General features: G+C 39.5%; 1 pseudogene; it reads left to right on the forward strand.

The window, feature by feature from the left end:
- Positions 1-592: 592 nt before the first annotated feature.
- Positions 593-17,747, forward strand: LOC120870257 (annotated as a pseudogene).
- The last annotated feature ends 5,396 nt before the right edge of the window (positions 17,748-23,143 follow it).

Raw genomic sequence — 23,143 nt, forward strand, 5'->3', positions numbered from 1 at the left:
TGATTCTCTACTGCATCAGGTTAATAATTTATCATAAGTATTAATACCAATAGGGACACCTACTGGTAAATTTAAGTGAGTAGAGAAAGAAAAAATATATTAGGCAAGAATTCAAAGGATGGGAAGTCAACATTGGCAGTAAAGATCAGGTCAGTATGGCCTTGAGAGGAAGGAAGGTTCTGAAAGTTTCCTGAAACACCAAGAAAGAGTCAGATGTGAGGAATTAGCTTAATCTGTAAACCAGAAACTCTACCAGAAGAAATTTAAGTTCATAAAAATATTACCATGTAAAACTCAAAATTTAGACAGAGAATAGGGTAGGGTCGGGTATATAGATATTCAAAATTCTCCATTGCTTAGTGCATCAGGCACTCAAGGACCACCCTCACTGAAGTCTTTCTCTATTGCTCAACTTACAGGTACCAGCCTGGAAAAAGAGATAGCTCTACTCCACAGGCAGTTGAACCCTCTTTTATGGCCTCCTGGCTTTCCTTAAGAAGCATCCCATGGAGCAGATTTCCTCCATCCCATCCCATCAGGCTGACTCCACGGTCAACAGGAGTCCTCTCCCTGGGATCATTCCACAATCCCCATGGCTCCAGCTCCCAGCTTCCGTGGACACCAGTGGACTTACAACCCTGTCCGAGATATGAAAGGCTGCAGCATGGCTTGTCTATGTGGTTCTCACTCTGTGCAGACTGTCACAGATTAGTGAGTTCACTCCCCAACTGCTTCAAATGCCTCCCCCATCCCAGTGGACGGCCATGGAGGCGGGGATCTCTCCTTTGAGCTTCAGCTCCCTCATCCCTGGGTGCACGCTGGTCCCCTTGCTCTCCTCCTTCTTTCCCCCCGACCTTGTCCTTTCTTTTCTTTGTCCTACCGAGTTCTGTATGGATCTGGATATTCCTTCTCAGTATTCAGGGAGTCCCTCCAGTGCTCACCTGGTCTTCTGGGAGAACTGCTGCGTCTCTAGATGTTCTTGACGCACTGTGGAGAGAAGTGAACCCCACTTCCACCCACCGCTCCGTCATCTTGTCCACCTCCATTTGTGCATGTATTAGGAATGAGTTTCCCTTTCTGTTAAGTAACATTGCCATCACCACACATGTTTAACTTTTGCTTTTTGAAGAGAACACAGGTAAGTTCCACTCTCTTCAGTTGAGTCAGTCATCCATTCATGGCCGACTATTTGAGACCCCATGGACTGCAGCATGCCGGGCTTCCCTGTACATCCCAGATTCCCAGAGCTTAGTCAAACTCATGTCCATCAAGTCGGTGATGCCATTTGATGATGTCCAATCTTTCAGACAATTTCAAAAATACAACACAATCTTATTAGTTAAGGTAACCATTCTCTACATCAGATCCTCAGTCCAGTTCAGTTGCTCATTCATTTCCAACTCTTTGTGACCCCGTGCACTGCAGCAACGCAGGCTTCCCTATCCATAACCAACTCCCAGAGCTTGCTCAAACTCATGATTAGATCTCATGATTATGTCATGAAGCTCAAATTTAGATCTTCAGAACTTATTAATTTTTTATATATGAAAGTGTGTAACCTTTAGAATTCTCTCCCTATTTTCCCCTACCCTCCACTCTTTGGCAATCATTTTCTACTATGAGTTCCATCTTTTTTTCTTTTGTTGAGATTCTTTATAATTGAGATCATATGGTATTTGTCTTTGACTTAGTCCACTTAGCATAATGTCCTCCAGTTTCATCCATGTTGCCACAAATATGAAGATTCTTTCTTTTTCTAATGGCTCAATAATATTTATCTATATATGTCACATCACATTGTTTTAATCTATTCACCAGTTGAAAGATACTCAGGTTGTGCCTATACCAAGTCTAGTGTGAATAATGCTGCAATGAACATGGGAATACAGATCTCTTTTTGACACAATGATTTCAGTTCCTTTGACTATATATCTAGAAGTGGGATAAGGGATCACATAACAGTTCTCTTCTAATGGCTGAATGGCATCACTGACTTGATGGATGTGAGTTTGAGAGAATCCAGGAGTTGGTGATGGACAGGGAGGCCTGGTGTGCTGCAATTCATGGGGTCGCAAAGAGTTGGACACAACTGAGTGACAACTGAACTGAACTGAACTCTGCACATGACCATCAAAACTCCCTAACTATCCCTTCCCCCAGCAACCGTAAGTTCGTTTTTTCAGTCTGTGAGTCTCCTTCTGCTTTGTAAGTAATTTCATTTGTAGCATTTCTTTTTAGATACCACCTCTAAGGAATATTGTATGATATTTCTCCTTCTCTGTCTGACTTAATCTACTCAGCATGACTCTCTAGGTCCATATATGGACCTAGCATATGCAGCAATCTTTGTTGCTGCAAATGGCATTATTTCATTCTTTTCAATGACTGAGTAATATTTTGCTGTACATATGTACCACATCTTCTTTTTCTGTTGTTAGTATGCATTATTTATTAATATTTACCACTTAATAGAGTCACCATTTCCTTCCTGCATCCTTTTTTTGTGGCTGTATTTATTTTTTATTTTTTAATATATATTTATTTATTTTAATTGGAGGCTAATACCTTTACAATATTGTATTGGTTTTGCCATACATCAACATGAATCCATCATGGGTGTACACGTGCTTCCCATCCTGAACCCCCCCTCCCACCTCCCTCCCCATCCCATCCCTCTAGATCATCCCAGTGCACCATCCCTGAGCATCCTGTATCATGCATCGAACCTGGACTGGCGATCTGTTTCACATATGATATTATATACGTTTCAATGCCATTCTTCCAAATCATCACACCCTCACCCTCTCCCACAGAGTCCAAAAGGCTGTTCTATACATCGGTGTCTCTTTTGCTATCTCACATACAGGGTTATAGTTACCATCTTTCTAAATTCCATATATATGCCTTAGTATACTGTATTGGTGTTTTTCTTTCTGGCATACTTCACTCTGTATAATAGGCTCCAGTTTCATCCACATCATTAAAACTGATTCAAATGTATTTTTAAAGGGCTGCGTAATACCCCATTGTGTATATGTACCACAGCTTTCTTATCCATCCGTCTACTGATGGAAATCTAGGTTGCTTCCATGTCCTGGCTATTATAAACAGTGCTGCAACACTTTTACATTGGGGTAAAAGTGTCTCTTTCAATTGTGGTTTCCTTGGCGTGTATGCCCAGCAGTGGGATTGGTGGGTCGTATGGCAGTTCTATTTCTAGTTTTATCTCCACACTGTTCTCCATAGTGGCTGTACTAATTTGCATTCCCACCAGTAGTGTTAGAGGGTTCCCTTTTCTCCACACCCTCTCCAGCATTTACTGCTTCTAGACTTTTGGAGAGCAGCCATTCTGACTGGCATGAAATGGTACCTCATTGTGGTTTTGATTTGCATTTCTCTGATAATGAGTAATGTTGAGAATCTTTTCATGTGTTTGTTAGCCATCTGTATGTCTTCTTTGGAGAAATGTCAGTTTAGTTCTTAGGCCCATTTTTTGATTGGGTCATTTATTTTTCTGGAATTGAGCTCCAGGAGATGCTTGTATATTTTTGAGATTAATTCTTTGTCATTTGCTTCATTTGCTATTATTTTCTCTCATTCTGAAGGCTGTCTTTTCACCTTGCTTATAGTTTCCTTTGTTGTGCAGAAGCTTTTAATTTTGATTGGGTCCCATTTGTTTATTTTTGCTTTTATTTCCAATATTCTGGGAAGTGGGTCATAGAGGATCCTGCTGTGATTTATGTTGGAGAGTGTTTTGCCTATGTTTTTCTCTAGGAGTTTTATCATTTCTGGTCATATGTTTAGATCTTTAATCCATTTTGAGTTTATTTTTGTGTATGGTGTTAGAAAGTGTATTTCCATCATCTAATTTTAAATAAGCAGTTTATTCTTAGATACCATGCCCCCTTAAACTAAGAGCAGAGAAAATGTAAATGCTGCAGTAAATCAGTAGTAAATGCTGATATCTTATCCTTAATTAAATTACCGTTCTTCTGGTAAATTGGAAGAAGACTCATGTTCAGATCACATTCAGGAGGACGAATCTCTATTTTGTAAGTTCTCTTGTCCAAACTCAATTCTTGCTCACTTCAGTCTTAAATTCTGCTAACTTACAAAGAATGGACACGAAAAGTAATATTAAAATCACGCTTGCAAAAGTAAATGATTTTATGCTTCTGTTGGCCAAAGTAGGGCCAGGAATAATTTCTGAAATATTAGAATACATCATGGAAGCATGAAGGTCTAGTTCTAATATCAAAGAGGAGATGTTTGGAGATGGTTCAAAAACTAAGCTCCATGGATTGTCAGGATGTACTCACCACCAGACAGGTAAATTTGGTCCCTAAAAAGTCAAAGTCAGGAAAAGACAGGCCTTGTTCACAGATCCAATGATGTTGTGTTGGTGTTGACCAGGTAATATTCTTATATTACCATTTGGAGATTTATTTGCTATTTTCTTGAAGAAACAAATATAATGAGAAGATTAAAGATGCATAAAAGTAGAAGAGCTATCAAGGTGCCTAGAAGAAAGGCTAGTCAGGAGAACCAGGTCCTCACACTGATAATTGTCAGAGACTGTAACAGTGAGTATTTTATAGACAGAGCAAAACAAGTGGATAAAACCAATGTTCTAGGGTCACTGCTGTTTTGCAGTCAAAGACGAAATATTTTTCTCTTTAAGCAGAGTCATCACAACTTCCGCTGTGGTCCTGGTAACACACATGCAGACTGAGAACACACAGGCATGTGTGATGTGACATCAAAAAGTGAACAGATGAGTGTATTGGTGCCCAGTTACCTGTATCTGCTAATAATGGGACTTGGGGAAAACTACTTGCCCTCTCCAAGTCATTGCATCTTCATTAACATAACTTGATGATCATAGTGAAGATTAAGGCTATCTCAAGGGTTACTGTGAAACACAAATTTTAAGATGTTCTAAAGCTTTTGGGAAAGTATCAAAGACATGCATGGGGTTATTAAGGTGAGTGAGGAGATCCAGGTACAGCATCCTTTTTCTCTTAGTATTCTCTTTGTACTCAACTGTAGTGATCAGTCAGTCATATGTTTACTCTTAGCCCAGTGTGATGGTAAACCACACAGATCAACTGGACTTTTCATGTTATTTCAGTGTCTAAAATTCAAGTGTTAGTCAATGTAGAGTGAAAAAATTACCAACTCCTTGAGAGCCTCCCTGTCAGAATCTGCAGAGTCCCAACACTAAACTGTCTTAAAAAGAAAAAATGGCCTAAACACTCTGGCTCAGAATTAAGTTCCAAATGTTTGCAGAGCACAGAAGTACTTCTGAGAGGAATACAAAAATGCAGGGAGTAACCTACTTCTCCACATTCTGTGCAAATATCATCATCCATCTGAATTTACACAGAAGGTGCTCCTTTTTCCCCACCTGAGCTACTACAGTACCAACTCCTCCTCAGAGCAACAGGGAAAGAAACAGCTTCCCTCCACAGGATGGATTTGATAACCTCAAGTGACTAGATCATCTCAGAATGGCTCATGTTTTTATTTAAACAGGGTCCTATCTGATGCTGCTGTTGGTCATGTCAAATCTGCTCCTGTGCCAAGGCAACTCATGCCCGTCCTGCTTTCCTAACATGTTTGACATCCCCAGACTTCCCTTAGAGACCTGTTTCTGAATGCCAACAGGCTGTCCCGTGACATTTTTGGCCTTTCCTGGATAATGTTTACTGAGTTTGTAAGTACTTTGGTGGTGGTGGTTTAGTTGCTAAGTCATGTCTGACTCTTGCGACCCCAGGGACTGTGTAGCCTGCCAGGCTCCCAGATGGAACCTTTGCCTTTGTGACTGAGCTATACTGTGCTTTCAACAAGAAGGCTGCATCAGCCAAACTTCAAATAACACAGTCTCTAGGTCAAAGAAGCCGTCGGCTCATAAGATGTGGAAATCAAAGAAAGGATCCGTTTTGTGAAATCTCAAAGATTCCTAAGAAGTGCAATAACTTTTTCAATTTCCTCCTCATTATTTTGGTAAATTTCCAAAATAAATGATTTTGTATTTGTCAGCCAAGAATGCCAGAGAAGAATACAATCGACTCAGTGGAAAAATCAACAGAAATTTATTTCCTCACAATTCTGGGGGCTACAAGTCTCAGATCAGGGTGCCAGCTATGTGAGGTTCTTGTAAGAATTCTTTCTTCCTGGGCTGGCTTCTCCGTGTTTCCTCACACAGGGTGGGGGGTGGGGAAGAGAGATAGAGGAAAAGACACAGAGACAAAGAAAGAATTCTCTGGTGTTTCGCTTCATGAAGACACTAAACCCATTGGATGAGTGTTCCACCCTAAGAGCTCATTTAACTTTAATGGGCTTCGCTGGTGGCTTAGAAGGTAAAGAATCTGCCCACAATATGAGAGACCAGGGTTCAATCCCTGGATCTGGAAGATTCTCTAGAGAAGGGAATGGCAAGCCACTCCAGTATTCTTGCCTGAGAAATCCCATGGACAGAGGAGTCTGTTGGGCTGAAGAACGTGGGGTCCCAAAAAGTCGAACACTTTTCAAAACACAGTACTTTGGCAGTTAAGGCTTAACATACTAATTTGAAGAAAACACATTGAGTCCATAATACTACCTGACATAAATCACTAAATTAAAAGAGGAGAAGTAAAAAGTTGCTTAAAGCTCAACATTCCAAAAACTAAGATCATGGCATCTGGTCTCATCACTTCATGGGAAATAGATGGGGAAACAGTGCAAACAGGGTCAGACTTTATTTTGGAGGGCTCCAAAATCACTGCAGATGGTGACTGCAGCCATGAAATTAAAAGACGCTTACTCCTTGGAAGGAAAGCTTTGACCAACCTAGATAGCATATGGAAAAGCAAAGACATTACTTTGCCAACAAGTTCCATCTAGTCAAGGCTATGTTGTTTCCAGTAGTCATGTATGGATGTGAGAATTGGACTATAAAGAAAGCTGAGGGCCGAAGAATTGATGGTTTTGAACTGTGGTGTTGGAGAAGACTCTTGAGAATCCCTTAGACTGCAAGGAGATCCAACCTGTCCATTCTAAAGAGATCAGTCCTGGGGGTTCTTTGGAAGGAATGATGCTAAAGCTGAAACCCCAATACTTTGGTGACCTCATGCGAAGAGTTGACTCATTGGAAAAGACTCTGATGCTGTGAGGGATTGGGGGCAGGAGGACATGGGGATGAGGGAGGATGAGATGGCTGGATGGCATCACCAACTCAATGGATGTGAGTTTGAGTAAACTCCGGGAGTTGGTGATGAACAGGGAGGCCTGGCGTGCTGTGATTTATGGGGTCGCAAAGTGTCGACACGACTGAGCGACTGAACTGAACTGAACTGAACTGGGAAAGGGAAGCATGTTGATTTTCTGGTCCTTCAGTCTCACTCTGGGCTTTCTTCTCCAGGCTCAGTATAAATAGGCAATAAATGAGACTGCTCTGCAGTGAACTGGGTGGATGAAATATGTTAAACAAAGCTGAATCCTGGTCACAAAAATGAATACTGGTAGTTGTTTTCATGCTACAAGTTATTGTTTTAAGATTTGCAGCAATAGCTTTAGAGCTACAGTAGAATGGGAGTTTACAATTGGAAACAATTATTCTCTTTCTGATGAAGGTATTTGGAAGTTGTATGTTAATTCGTTTAGGTCAATCAAGGAGCACATAGTAGAGCAGACAGCTAATAAAAAGCGGTGCTAAAGGTTTCTATTCAATTCACTTTGTTCTTTTTCTCACTAGTTTTTGTTTCATCCTCCATTTTTGACTACCCATTTTTTCCCATATCTTCCAAGTAATCTCTTGAAATGTTCATAACTTTTGCTAAAGATTAGTTTTTCTCTATCAATGTGTTAGCTAGATTTTTGTACTCTTATTATTCTCAGTCCATTGCTTAGTATTTCCTATAACTCTATGCCAAGTGTTTCTGCTTTACCATTTTCCCACCACAAACAACATTGCCTTCTGTACTTGGGATCAACATGAAGCTTTTTGATGTGAGGATTCAGTGATAAGTGAAAGTCATAACTGTATAACACCTTATAAGGGAATATACTCTAACCCACAGTAAACAAGAGATTAAATAGTTAAATAGAGGTGCATGCATGCATTCTGAGTCACTTCAGTTGTGTCCAACTCTTTGCAACCCTACTGACTATAGCTCAATAGGCTCCTCTGTCCATAGGATTGGCCAGGCAAGAATACTGGAGTATGCTGTTGTACCTTCTTGCAAGGGATGCTCCTCACCTAGGGATCAAACCTGAGTCTTCTTATTTGTCCTGCATTGGCAGGAATGTTCTTTACCACTACCATCAGCTGGGAAGCACCAAATATTGGTATATATGTAATATATTTGGTTCAAACACTAAAAAATAATAAAAAACTATAATAATATAACAGAGAAGGGAAAATGTTAAACTTAGAAAAGTTAGATGTTAAATCAGTTTTATAGGGACAATGTATAGAAAAAACAGGAAAGGAATGACTTTCAAATATTGTGATGCCCCCCCAGTAAAAAAATTATACAACTATCAACTTGTTAATGTTCTGGTAATCGGTTCATCTACTGAATGCTGAACAACTGTAACTAATTGTCTGATCACTTTCAGGATGAACAGTATGCCCAGGGCAAACTATACCATATCAATGCCTCTAACAACCGCCACATCAATTCCCTCCATACCCCTGAAGATAAAGAACACGTCCAACGCATGCATGTGAGTCTTTTACCTGAGTTTTTTACCGGATCAAATGAGACAGTATGTAGGTTACCAGGCTACAGATTATTAGAGTAATGTTAACTGTACATTCAGGAAAAGGTGGAGGCCTGTAAGCAATTGCAGAGAAATTATACTATGCAGTTGATGAAGCATGAGCAAAATCAAGGGATGACTAAAGATCTTTGAAACAACATAAATAACAGATCTATAAATTGTCCATGCAGACAAGTTTAGTTCAACCAATATGTTAAGCACAGGACTGCAGCTATTATACTGTACAAAAACAGAAAATGAATAGGAACATCCATGTGTAAAACAAAAGATGCAATATTCATGAATATGTAAGAAAAACACCCAGTTTTGAGTACTGCCTGTTACTAGTGACTCCTGCGTGGAAGTCCTCTACTGCACCACTCGAGCCATTTCATCTACCTTTCAAGCCTCTCCTGATTCTGCTTCTAGAGTGACTAAGAGCCTCTTGATGAACGTGAAAGAGGAGGGTGAAAACGTTGGCTTAAAGGTCAACATTCAGAAAACTAAGATCATGGCATCTGATCCCATCACTTCATAGGAAATAGATGGGGAAACAGTGCAGTGTCAGACTTTATTTTGGGGGGCTCCAAAATCACTGAAGATGGTGATTGCAGCCATGAAATTAAAAGATGCTTACTCCTTGGAAGGAAAGTTATGACCAAGCTAGATAGCATATTAAAAACCAGAGACATTACTTTGCCAACAAAGGTCCGTCTAGTCAATGCTATTGTTTTTCCAGTGGTCATGTATGGATGTGAGAGTTGGCCTGTGAAAAAGGCTGAGGGCTGAAGAATTGATGCTTTTGAACTGTGGTGTTGGAGAAGACTCTTGAGAGTCCCTTGGACTGCAAGGAGATACAGCCAGTCCATTCTAAAGGAGATCAGTCCTGGGTGTTCATTGGAAGGACTGATGCTAAAGCTGAAACTGCAATACTTTGTCCACCACATGGGAAGAGTTGACTCATTGGAAAAGACTAATGCTGGGAAGAATTGGGGGCAGGAGGGTAAGGGGACGACAGAGGATGAGATGGCTGGATGGCATCACCGACTCTATTGACATGGATTTGAGTAAACTCCGGGAGTTGGTGATAAATAGGGAGGCCTGGTGTACTGCGATACATGGGGTCACAAAGAGTCAGACATGACTGAGCGATGAACTGAACTGAACTGAAGAGATCATAAAAGTTCTCACTGCAAGAATGAATTGTAACTATTTCTAGTGACAGATGTTCACCAGACTTATTGCAGTGATCATTTTGCAATATATTTCAAATAACTACATTGTACACCTGAAACCAAAATAACATTATATGTCCAAATTATCTATGTATAATGACACCTGAAACTGAAATAGCATATTTGTCAATGTGACCTATGTATGATGATCATATAATCATTATGTTACATACATGACACATATGCATACCTCCAGTTAAGTTCAGTCACTCAGTCATATCCACTCTTTGAGACTCCATGGACTACAACACATCAGGCTCCTGTGTCCTCCACCATCTCCTGAGCTTGCTCAAACTCGTGCCCATTGAGTCGGTGATGCTATCCAACCATCTCATCCTCTGCCATCTCCCTCTCCTCCTGCCTTCAATCTTTCCCAGCATCAGGGTCTTTTCCAGTGAGTCAGTTCTTTGCATCAGGTGGCCAAAGTATTGGAGCTTCAGCTTCAGTATCAGTCTTTTCAATGAATATTCCGAGTTGATTTCCTTTAGTATTGACTGGTTTGTTCTCCTTGCAGTCCAAGGGACTCTCAATGGTCTTCTCCAACAGCACAGTTCAAAAACATCAATTCCTCGGGCTTCAGTTTCCTTATGGCCCAGTTCTCACATCCATATGTAACTACTGGAAAAACCATAGCTTTGAGTATATGGAATTTTATTTATATATATAAACATATATGTACACACACCTATGTAAGGAAAAGTTTTTGAAAAGGAATATAATTATGTTTTAGATAAAGAAAACAAATAAACTAGTATAATTTGATTTTTCAAATGTGCATTTTGGCTATCATGTTGGGTCTAAAACCTTTTCTTCAAATATAGTTTATATTTATGCTGGTAAAAGAAACAGAAATATGTCTTAACCTTGTAACATTAACTGTAGAACAGCTTATTTACAATAGCTAATGAAAATCACAAAATTTTGAAACCTATAGGGTTGCCCAGTCCTCTGCTATTGGTCATTTAACCAACTGATCATTGGCTTAATTCCTCCTTGACTCAGAAACTCTTATAGGTGCTTACTTTACATCACTAAACAAAGCAGGCAGACACTTGTCCTCATGGAACTGATATTCTAGCTGGGGGAAGACAGATACTTTGCAATAAACATGAATCCAAGTACATTATGTGGTATGTTAACAGGTGACCTCTACTATGGGAAAAGAACTAGTAAAGGAGAGGACAGGGACTGGGGAACAAAGGTGAAGAAAGGTAGGTGATTTAAAGAAAAACAACTTAGACCACACTGAGGGGAGCAAACTTGCTCTCTTGCATTCAAGATTCAAGTTTTCCCCTGTCCAGGCAGGTCTCTTGGTCTCCTACCCAACTTCAAAAATGTTTCTGTCTCTGAGGCCCTATGCAAACTCATGCAAACATGGATGTTCTGAGCATTCTGCCTCTATTCAGTTGAACTGGTTTCATAAAAAATTGTTGGTAAACTCCCTCAAAATAAGTAACATTTTATGCAGCAAATTTTTGTAATTTTGTTTCCTGAAGAACTAACATCCACATTATTTTCCATTTTTCAAAACACTGTCAATGACCTAATTATATTATGTAAAAATATTATATATGCATTGCTAATCTAATATATTATGACATTTAAAATATATAAACAAAATATAAATTAAATGACAGTGAAATAAAAATAAATGGAAATGGTATCATTTTCTTCCCAAAGGGATGAGGACACTCATCTTTATGGACACTGGACTAATGGATTCTGAATGTACACACATAATTATATCAGTTGCTTACCTATCATAATAAAGTAATTTCTTTTATATATAGCTTCAATCAAAGTTCTCAGAATACCACAAGGGGCCAAGAATACAATTATATGTGAATAACTCTCTTTGTCTGCATATATAAGATTTTGTGAGCTCAATTCAGTAATCATTTTTAATTCTTTTGATATTCCATCAGTTCATCTACTGGGAAATAATCCAAACTATTCAATAGATATGTTTTTTACAGGGTTTAAATCTCAAATCATAATAAAAGCAGAGCAATGCCCTTGAAAAAAATGGCCTAGTGAAAAAATTGGCTTAAAGCTCAACATTCAGAAAACTAAGATCATGGCATCCGGTCCCATCACTTCATGGCAAATAGATGGGGAAACAGTGGAAACAGTGGCTAACTTTATTTTGGGGGGCTCCAAAATCAATGCAGATGGTGACTGCAGCCATGAAATTAAAAGATGCTTACTCCTTGGAAGGAAAGTTATGACCAATGTAGACAGTATATTAAAAAGCAGAGATATTACTTTGTCAACGAAGGTGCATCTAGCCAAGGCTATGGTTTTTTCAGTAGTCATGTATGGGTGTGAGAGTTGGACTATAAAGAAATCTGAGCACCAAAGAATTGATGCTTTTGAACTGTGGCATTGGAGAAGACCCTTGAGAGTCCCCTGGATTGCAAGGAGATCCAACCAGTCCATCCTAAAGGAGATCAGTCCTAGGTGTTCATTGGAAGGACTGATGTTGAAGCTGAAACTTCAGCTTCAAAAGATTGAGGGCAGGAGGAGAAGGGGATGACAGAGGATGAGATAGATAAAGACATCACTGAATTCATGGACATTTGTTTGGGTGGACTCCAAGTGTTGGTGATGGACAGGGAGGCTTGGTGTGCTGCAGTTCATGGGGTCACAAAGAGTAGGACATGACTGAGAGACTGAACTGAAATGAAATGAAATGGCCTAGAAGAATAAATAAAATGTCATATGAATATCATTATATATATGCATTTGTAAAGGAAATTAATGAAAACATACAGAGGGCTTACAGTTTGCTGAAACAGAAAGTGTACTCACTCAGAGCTGAATATATATATAACCTAGAAAATATACTTTCTCAGCTTCTGATGACTTCTAAGAAGGAAACTCCATGACTTTCATCTCCAGCCTGCTGTGGACTCCCTTCCATATTCCTCCTCTACTTCCCTCCTTGAAATCTCTTCCCCAGGTTATAAAACACACCTTGGGCTTCTGGTTCAGACAAGATGACATTTATCTCTGTGCCCACTCCTTTGTTTGTTCTGGAAATAAGAAGAGACCACTAAAGGAGACTTTGTATATTTGGCAAGAAGAAGGTGAACTAGATTAGGGCCTGAAGAATGGAAGAGCAACACAGCAGCACCTAAGAGAAGACAAGCCAGGCCCAGCATTCCTGACCTCCAACCTAGATCAGAAGGCAGCCTGAGTAGGGCTGTTCCTCCCAAGGAATAAATGATATGGAACACCAGGTGGTGGTTTAGTTGCCAGGCTGTGCCTGACGTTTTAACACCCTATGGACTGTAACCCACCAGGTTCCTCTGTCCATGGAATTCTCCAGGCAAGAATACAGATTCCCATGTCCTCCTCCAGAGGATCTTCCCAACTCAGGGATTGATCTGGGTCTTCAAAAGGCAAGTGGATTCCTTACTCTCTAAGGCATCAGGAAAGCCGAAGAAACTCAATAATCACATGGATATTTGGAAAATAAAAGGGTAAAAACAGATTTTAATATTAGATAAAGTAGACTTTAGAGCAAAGAAAATATATACAAACAAAGGAATACAAGGACTTTACATAAGTGAAAAAGAGTCAATCCAACAGGAATTCATAATAATCCTAAATATTTATACACCAAACAACATAACCTCAAACTACATGAAGCAAAAATAGATACATGATCTGAATACTCCTATAAACTTTAATGAGATTGAAACTGTGACATAAAACTTTTGAAACAGAAATCATCAATCAAAGCTAGTTTGACCACAGAAGTCTAATATATATATATATATATTGCTCTTTATTATTTATTTATACTTTACAATACTGTATTGGTTTTGCCATACATTGACATGAATCCACCATGGGTATACATGAGTTCCCAATCTTGAAAATTAAGATCAATTTGATATAATTTCTTCATGAAAATGAAAGAGTAGGAAACCATTCCCAACTAATGAGATGGGGCCAATATTGATCTATATCAAAATCAGACAAAGGCAGTTCAAAAAGGAAATTTCAGACTAACGTCTCTCACAAGTTTGAAATTAAAAGTTTTCACTCTCACACATGCAAATCAACCAAATGAATTCAACAATGCATAAAAACATCTCTTGATAGTTTCTGGTCCCTTCCGAAGTCTGGTCACACTACCTATCTCTTCAAAGGGTTTAAGTGAATCAAGGATACATTCAATTAGGGTCCCAGTAATAATATTTTGATACCAGAAATACAGTGACAAATACTCAAGTCTAGGTCAAATCAGAAACTGACTTCTCCCATTAAAGTTAATCCTACCCAGTCATCCTAAATGTCTAGCAAAATTAATTACAACTAGAATCATAAGATAAAGAAAACACAGCTATATATAGAAATGGTGGTTGTGTTTGATATGCCCCTCGGGAACTCTGTTGATCATTTTCTACTATATTATGAACCTTTGGAGGCTGAGAAGACCAGACTTTATCCCTCTGGCACTCCTTGCATCTGACTTCTACTTGAATTTGGCCAGGGGTGGACAAAAGAGATTGGTGAGTCAGTGGAGAAAGAGATCAGTGGATTGATTCTTTCCTCTGAATCCTTTCTTGCCGGGAAGTGGCCAAGTTTCTCCACTGAAGCCCAGAGCTCTGGTCAGAGGCCCTCGCTTTTAGCTGCAGCTATGTACAAGACTCTTTAGAGACTGCAATATCCATTCTCTTCCTTTGCTCTGTTGGCCGATAAGTGTTCGTGCATCCATGTTCTTGCCAGTCTCAAAGAGTTTTGCTTTTCCTTTTAAGCTATCCTTAGCTCTGATACGGCTTCCAAATCCCTAAATTTCCTTGTATGTTAGTCGCTCAGGCATGTCTGACTTTGTGATCCTCAAGGACTGTAGCCTACAAGGCTTCTCTGTCCAAAGGTTTCTTCAGACAAGAATGCTGGAGTGGGTGACCATTCCCTTCTTCATGGATCTTCTCTGCCCCAGGGGTACAACCCAGGTCTCCCACATTGCAGGCAGATTCACTACCATCTGAGCCACCAGAGAATCTGGTTTTCTTTATTTTCCTTACCTGTGTAAATCATCTTGATTTCTGACAATAATAGGGGTGGCTATGGAGCTGCTAGATGAAGATGGTCCCTCAAAGATCTAATGCTAAACTGCTTACGACAGGAGGGGGACATCTTTTCTCCTGACTCTAAAATCATAAATACAAGAACATGTCACAGGTCGTGTAAAAATAAGTGCTGAGAAATCAGTGATTTAAGAATGACTTTGGTCAAAGTGCACAAACTTTAAGCTGTAAGATGATGAATAAGGTCTCGGGATCTAATGTGTAACATGGTGACGATGGTTTGTAATGTGTTATTGACATTTGTGGGGCTTCCCAGGTGGTGTTAATGGTAAAGACCCCTCCTGCCAGTGCAGGATGCATAAGAGACATGGGTTGAATCCCTGGGTCAGGAAGATCCCCTGGAGGAAGGCATGGCAACCCACTCTAGTATTCTTTCCTGGAGAATCCCCATGGACAGAGGAGCCTGGCAGGCTGTATTGTCCATGGGGTCACAAAGAGTTGGACATGATTGAAGTCAGTTAGCACAGATGTAAGAGAGTTAAACTTAAAAGTTCTCACCAAAAAGATCTTGAAAGGTAAATATGTGAGGTGATATTAATATATATGTTAATTAAATCAATGAAATCTATTAATCATATATACCTATTTAAATTATAGGGTATACTTTAAATATCTTGCCCTTTTACCTGGAAATCATATTTTAAAAAACTGAAAAAAGAAAATAAAACAAGATTTTCAATACTTTTTATATCATATTATAGATTATTTCAGCCATTACTCTTGGTATGTAAAAGGGTTTTTTTTTTTAAATTCCAGATAATAACCAGTGGGATTCACTGGATATTCAGAAAGGAAGAAACCTTGGAAATTATCTAGAAAATCCTCTCATATTAAGGATATATAAGGAATTCCAGAATGATTAAGTCATTTATCTAAACTTATAAAACTTGATGCAAAAGTAGCAATAGAAACCAGGTTTCCTAGGTTTAAGTGAATCTTTACTGAAATACCCGGCAAATGGAAATATCTCCTATGCTCTGCAAAACTTGATTCTTATCTCTTTCACAGATCTGATCATATTACACCTTGTATTCACTGTCTAGTTTGCATAATTTTTACCAGGTAAATTGAATTCCTTGAAGGTTCAATACTGGCATGTCTGATCTTCTCACTGTATATTCTCATATATGGCTAAAGCTCTTTATAAATGCCATTCCTTCTCCCTAAAAGACTCTCGCTCTTTTACCTCATGACTTCCCCTACATCTTTCAGATCTCAGTAAAAGTCACTCCCAAAGCAGCCTTTCATGACTCTGACACAGCTCAGATGTGGACATATGGCATTCTGTGCTTTTCCCTCTCGACACGTGTCCCATTTGTGGTGCAACAATTCACTTTGAAATTTACCTCTTTCTGTTTTTCTATTAAAATCTAAGTCCTAATTCACAAAGTCCACAGTGTGCTCTTCACTGCTGTCCATTCTTTGCATCTAGCAGGCCTTCCTTAGGTGTTCATTTAATAAAACACTTTTATTCGTGCAGAGTTAAATTCCAATGAATTATTGATGCTGCTCTCACAGCATACAGTGAACTAAAACCATGGAGGACTTCTCTCCCCACCCAAACCCTTATATCCTGGTTATTTGGACATAATTACAGAACTAGAACTGTGGGGGCTTCCCTTGTGGCTCAGCTGGTGAAATATCTGCCTGCAATGTGGAAGGCCTGGATTTGATCCCTGGGTTGGGACGAGTCCGTGGAGAAGGGAAAGGCTACCCACTCCAGTTTTCTGGCCTGGAGAATTCCATGGACAGTATAGTCCATGGGGCCACAAAGATTTGGACATGTGAGCGACTTTTGCTTTCACAAAATTGTGGATGCATTTGTTTTAATCATCACCTTATTAGATCGAAACCACTAGATTTGCAGTCTGTTATTCCATATACACTAGCCCTGGCAGTTCATGTCCTAAGATAATGTGATAATTCAGTCACAGACTAAAAGGCTGAATAGGTCAGAACTAGAGACAGTGCTCTGAACCGGCTGCTTGAGTCTACTATTTGCCATAGGATTCTCAACTTCACTACAGAAGTTCAGTTTCTTAGCTGTGCACTCTGATGATGACACATAAAAATACTTTAAGGCGAGCCTACAAATCAAATATTCTTACATTGTACAAAAACACCTAATCTCTCTTGGAAGGTACAAAAGAAATTCACCTCCTTGATGAATTGTTACCTACTTTTCCCAGATGAAAGTGCCATCTTGCTCCTTGTGGCTTCCTAATTTCATTCTCACAGTTTTTATCTCACTGACCACATTCTACCTATACTATAGTCAATTATATGAAAAACACCAATTCCCACTCCTTTAATTCAGTTCCATTGGGTCTACAGAGTTATGCCAACTGCCCTGAAGTTACTATTTATTGCTTATCAATCATGGCAGAAACTGGCCAGCCATTTGTTCTTTCTGAGGTAAATAATATAATTAAAAGCAAATACCCAGCCTCTGGTATTTTGGACAAAATCTTAACTGCTATTCCAGATATAAGTTCCTTTTGTGTTGATATTTTTCTTTTAGAGAACTTGCATTCTAAATAGCGTTCAGGTGAATAGAAACGGGACCGATATGTTAGCTGGAAAAAAACCCACTGTTGCAGGAGAAAAAGGCAGAAAAATCAGGCATCTTCTGTATAGTCAAGACCCATTTTTTAGGAGCTAGCAGATCAGACAGTAAAGAGTCCCCCTGCATACAGGAGACCTGGGTTCCATCCCTGGTCAGGAAGATCCCTGGAAGAGGGCATGACAAACCACTCCAGCATTCTTGCTGAGAGAATCCCCATGGACAGAGGAGCCTGGTGGGCTGCAGTCCAAGGGGTTGTCAGTCCAGGGGGGTTGTAAAGTGTTTGACATGACCGAGCAACTACGCACAGCAAACTTCTGCTTTGACGTCCTGATATTTAGAAACAGTTTCTCTCACTAGTGTCCTTAACTACAACTCCTGCTTTTCAGTGGAAGATCAAAGATAAAAGTAATATTCCGTAACAGTCAACTAATTATTTCTATCAAGGTACTTTCTGAAATCTAAGCTAGAGAAATAGACTGTGGGATAGAGCAGATAATAAGAAGTATAAGATATCCAAACATGGAAGCTGCACAACCAAGCAATAATTTTCTTTTCTGGAAAAAGAATAAGACCTCAGTTTGTAATCATGTTTTATACAGATATTTGCATAATCTTTGGAAATGTAAAGGATTTCCTACTCTAATTTTCCTTTTCCAGTTGAGAAAACCAGGCCTAGAGAAGTGAAGATAAGTTTTCCAAGTCAAAGAGCATTTAAGTAAGGATTCTGATGAGAGCCCAGAGACAGGCCTTCAAGTTCAGTTGCTTCATCTTTAGGCTGATGAGCTGGTGATTGGGGTACCAGTAATGGTGCTGTCTTCAGGCTGAATTGCTTTTACTTTGGGAAACCTCTATCTTTGCTCTTAACACCCTCAACTGATCGCATAAAATCCACAATCTATTGGTTTAAATGTTAATTACCTCCAAGAAAATATGTTCTCCGGTGAGCATGACAAAGAACTACAAATTTGAAAGAAAATGTACAATTCTATGGAATATGTCACCATATTCCTATGTCACCATATTCATATGTCAGAAATTGAATATCTATGCTACCTGTTCCACATTTATGACCTTGGAAGGGAAAACAAGATTGACACTTTTTTGCCCCATTTAATCACATTCTGTGTTTTAGTGCACTCAGGCTGCTGTTACAGAATGCCAGAGGTTGGGTGGTTGATAAACCATGTTATTTGTCACAGTTCTGGAGGGTAGAAGTCCAAATCAGGGTGCCAGCATGGTTGCATGAGTGAGGGCCTCTCTCAGGACATATCCCTAAATAGAAGGGATGAGCAAGTATTTCAGGCGTCTTTCACAAGAGCCCTAATCCCATTCATGTGGGCTCTGCCTCATGACCTAATCATTTTCCAATGGTCCCACTTCCTAAAATCTTTACTGTAGGGATTAGGTTTTCAACATATGAATTTTGGGAGACCACAAGCATTTAGACCATGGCACCCAATGAGAAGACTGACTTATCTAAGGTAACCGAATGCCTCATCCATACTGAATGCTCTGTGGTGCTGATAGGAAGCCAAGGACTAAGGAAGCTGAATCACGACCAGCCGTCCCAGGTGGAGGGTCTGAGATGGCAAACTCCTGGATGGATTTCACAACAATATAAGGGTGTTTCCAGGGTCTTCCTTGGTTATCAGTCATTGAGCAATCCCCCCACCCCTCTTATACATGTTCCTATTTGAAACATGAGTTAATTACTGAGTTCTTAGACAAAGTACCTGTTGACCAACATGGAAACATCACGACTATGCATCTGAAGAGAAGGGCTTTTGACAGATACAGATTTCAGTGTAAAGTCCTCAAGAGTTTACTCACTTCAGAGCAATTACAAGTTTTGGGATCTCCCAAGACCATTTTGGGGTTCCATATCAGCTAGGACTCCAAGAGTTCACTGAAAGCTGTTATACATGTGGATATGGTTTATTCCAGATATTTGATTTATTTTAATTCATTTTTTATTTTTAGTACAGTGTAACTGATTTGCAGTGCTATAAGTGTCAGTTTTTGTTGCAAATTGAATAAGGTATATATACGTATAAACATTCTTATTTAGATTCTTTTTCATGGAGCACAGAAGGGTTCCAAATAGGAAAAGGAGTACATCATGGTTGTATATTGTCACCCTGCTTATTTAACTTATATGCAGAGTACATCATGAGAAATGCTGGGCTGGATGAAGCACAAGCTGGAATCAAGATTGCCAGGAGAAATATCGATAACCACATATATGCAGATGACACCACCCTTATGGCAGAAAGTGAAGAAGAACTAAGAGCCTCTTGATGAAAGTGAAAGAGGAGAGTGAAAAAGTTGGCTTAAATCTCAACATTCAGAAAACTAAGATCATGGCATCCAGTCCCATCACTTCATGGCAGATAGGGAAACTGGAAACAGTGTCAGAGTTTATGTTTTTGGGCTCCAAAATCACTGCAGTTGGTGATTGCAGCCATGAAATTAAAAGAGGCTTACTCCTTGGAAGGAAAGTTATGACCAACATGGACAGCATATTAAATAGCAAAGACATTACTTTGTCAACGAAGGTGTGTCTAGCCAAGGCTAAGGTTTTTTCAGTAGTCATGTGTGGATGTGAGAGTTGGACTATAAGGAAAGCTGAGCACTGAAGAATTGATGCCTTTGAACTGTGGTGTTGGAGAAGACTCTTGAGAGTCCCTTGGACTGCAAGGAGATCCAACCTGTCCATTCTGAAGGAGATCAACCCTGGGATTTCTTTGGAAGGAATGATGCTAAAGCTGAAGCTCCAGTACTTTGGTCACCTCATGAGAAGAGTTGACTCATTGGAAAAGACTCTGATGCTGGGAGGGATCGGGGTCAGGAGGAGAAGGGGATAACAGAGGATGAGATGGCTGGATGGCATCACCGACTTGATGGATGTTAGTTTGAGTGAACTCTGGGAGTTGGTGATGGACAGCTAGGCCTGGCGTGTGGCAATTCATGGGGTCGCAAAGAGTCAGACGCGACTGAGCCACTGAACTGAACTGAACTGATGAGACCAGATGACATGATTTTAGCTTTTTTTGATATTCAGTTTTAAGCCGACTATTCCATTCTGCTTTTTCACTCTCATCGGAGGCTCTTTAGTTCCTCTTCGCTTTCTGACATTAGAGTTGTATCACTCACATATCTGAGGTTGTTGATATTTCTCCCAGCAATCTTGATTTCTGCTTTTAGGACTCATCCAGTCCAGCAAATCACATGACATGCTCTGCATATATGTTAAATCAGCAGGGTGACCATATTTAGCCTTGAAGGACTCCTTCACTAATTTTGAAACAGTGTATTGTTCCTTCTCTGCTTCTAACTGCTGCTTTTTGAACTGCATACAGGTTTCTCATAAGATGGGTAAGGTTGGTCTGGTATGCCCCTCTCCTTAAGAATTTTCCACTTTGTTGTGATCCACACAGTCTGGTGAGGTCAATGAAGCAGATGTTTTTCTGGAACTGCCTTGCTTTCTCTGTGTTCCAACAAATGTTGCCAATTTGATATCTGGTTCATCTGCTTTTTCTAAACCCAGGTTGAACATCTGGAAGTTCTAGGTTTACATGATGCTGAAGCCTAGCCTGGAGGATTTTGAGCATAACCTTACTAGCACTGGAGATGACTACACCTGTTCAGTGGCTTGAACATTCTTTAGTACTGCCCTTCTTGGGAATTGGGATGAGGATTAACCTCTTCCTGTCCTCTGGCCACTGCTGGCTTTTCCAAATTTTCTGACACATTGAGTGGAGCACTTTAATAGCATCATCTATGAGGATTTTAAATAGCTTTGCTGGAATTCTATCACCTCCACTAGCTTTATGGGCAGCAGTGCTTCTTAAAATCCACTTGACTTCACATTCTAGATGTCTGCCTCAGAGTGAGAAACTACACCATTGTGATTATCTGAGTCATTAAGACATTTTTTTGTATGGTTCTTCTGTATACTTTTCCCGTCTCTTCTTGGTCTATGCTGCTTTATTAAATCTCAAAATACCAAAGAGTCAAAGTGATCTTGAGAAAGAAGAACAAAGTCTGAGTCCATGGTTGCTGATTTCAAATATATTAGAAAGCTATAGTAATCAAAACAGAATGATTTGCTTCTGGCTGAAAAACAGACACATAGATCAATAGAGTACAACAACAAAGCCAGAAAGAAATGCACACCCATATATTGTGGGTTAGCTTATGAAAAAGGAGCCAAGAATATCCAGTGGGGAAAGGACAAACTTTTCAAAATGGCCCTGGGAAAACTGGAGAGTCCTATGAAAAAATGAAACTGTACCCCTGTCTTTTACCATCAACTAAAATCAACTAAAAAGGGATTAAAAAGTTGAACATAAGACTTTAAGAGATTAAACCCCTAGAAGAAGACATTGAGGTAATCTTGCCATCAGTCTTTGCAATGAGGTTTTGGGTTTCACACCAAAAGCAAAGGCAACAACTGCCAAAACAAACAAGTGAAATCCAATCAAACTCCAAAGAAAGGAACATCAAGAAAATCAAATGGCAATTTACAGATTGACAGAAGACATTTCCAAACCATAAATTTGATAAGGGCTTAATATCCAAAAATACATGAGACATACAACTCAAGGGCAAAAACCCCCAAATAATTCAAATTTTTAATGGAGTGTAAGAAAAGTAAGAGTCTCAATAAATCTGAATATTAGACTGTAGATGAGAGACACAGCAAGGTTTTCCTTCTAGAACAATAAAAGCCTGTGCCTTCCTGGCATTACTTTCTTCATCTCCACTCACTTGTTTGACAATTACAGTTCAATGTGTATGTTCTTCAGTCAATAGCAATCACCCCAGAGTGAGCTATAATATGTACTAAGAACAGCCCCACTGGGGAAGAAAAATCCTAATATTTGCATATTTGCATATCCAAAGGAAGGTAATTTCCAGAGTTTACCACACCATTGTTTTGTATATTTCATTTCAAAATTGAGCTACCTAGTAAGGAAAATGAGTTAAGGGACCTCAATAATATATAGATAGAAAATCATTTTAAATGGGAGAATTAATGGATTATAATTTGGAAGTAATTTATTACTACTATTGTAACTGTAGTCCTTTTGGTTCTCTACTGCATCCATTAATAATTTATTTTAAATATTAATATCAACACAGGGACTGCTGCTGCTGCTGCTGCTGCTGCTGCTGCTAACTCAATTCAGTCCTGTTCGACTCTGTGCGACTGCATAGATGGCAGCCCACCAGGCTCCCCAGTCCATGGGATTCTCCAGGCAAGAACACTGGAGTGGGTTACCATTTCCTTCTCCAATGCATGAAAGTTAAAGTGAAGTTGCTCAGTTGTGTCTGACCCTCAGGGACCTCATGGACTGCAGCCTACCAAGCTTCTCCACCCATGGGATTTTCCAGGCAAGAGAGGGTTGCCATTGTCTAGTAAAGTTATATGAATAGAGAAATACATAGAATATATTAGGCAAGAAGTGAAAGTATGGGAAGTCAGCATT

Source organism: Oryx dammah, unplaced genomic scaffold (assembly GCF_014754425.2).
Source record: "Oryx dammah isolate SB20612 unplaced genomic scaffold, SCBI_Odam_1.1 HiC_scaffold_11, whole genome shotgun sequence".
In the NCBI taxonomy this organism is placed as follows: domain Eukaryota; kingdom Metazoa; phylum Chordata; class Mammalia; order Artiodactyla; family Bovidae; genus Oryx; species Oryx dammah.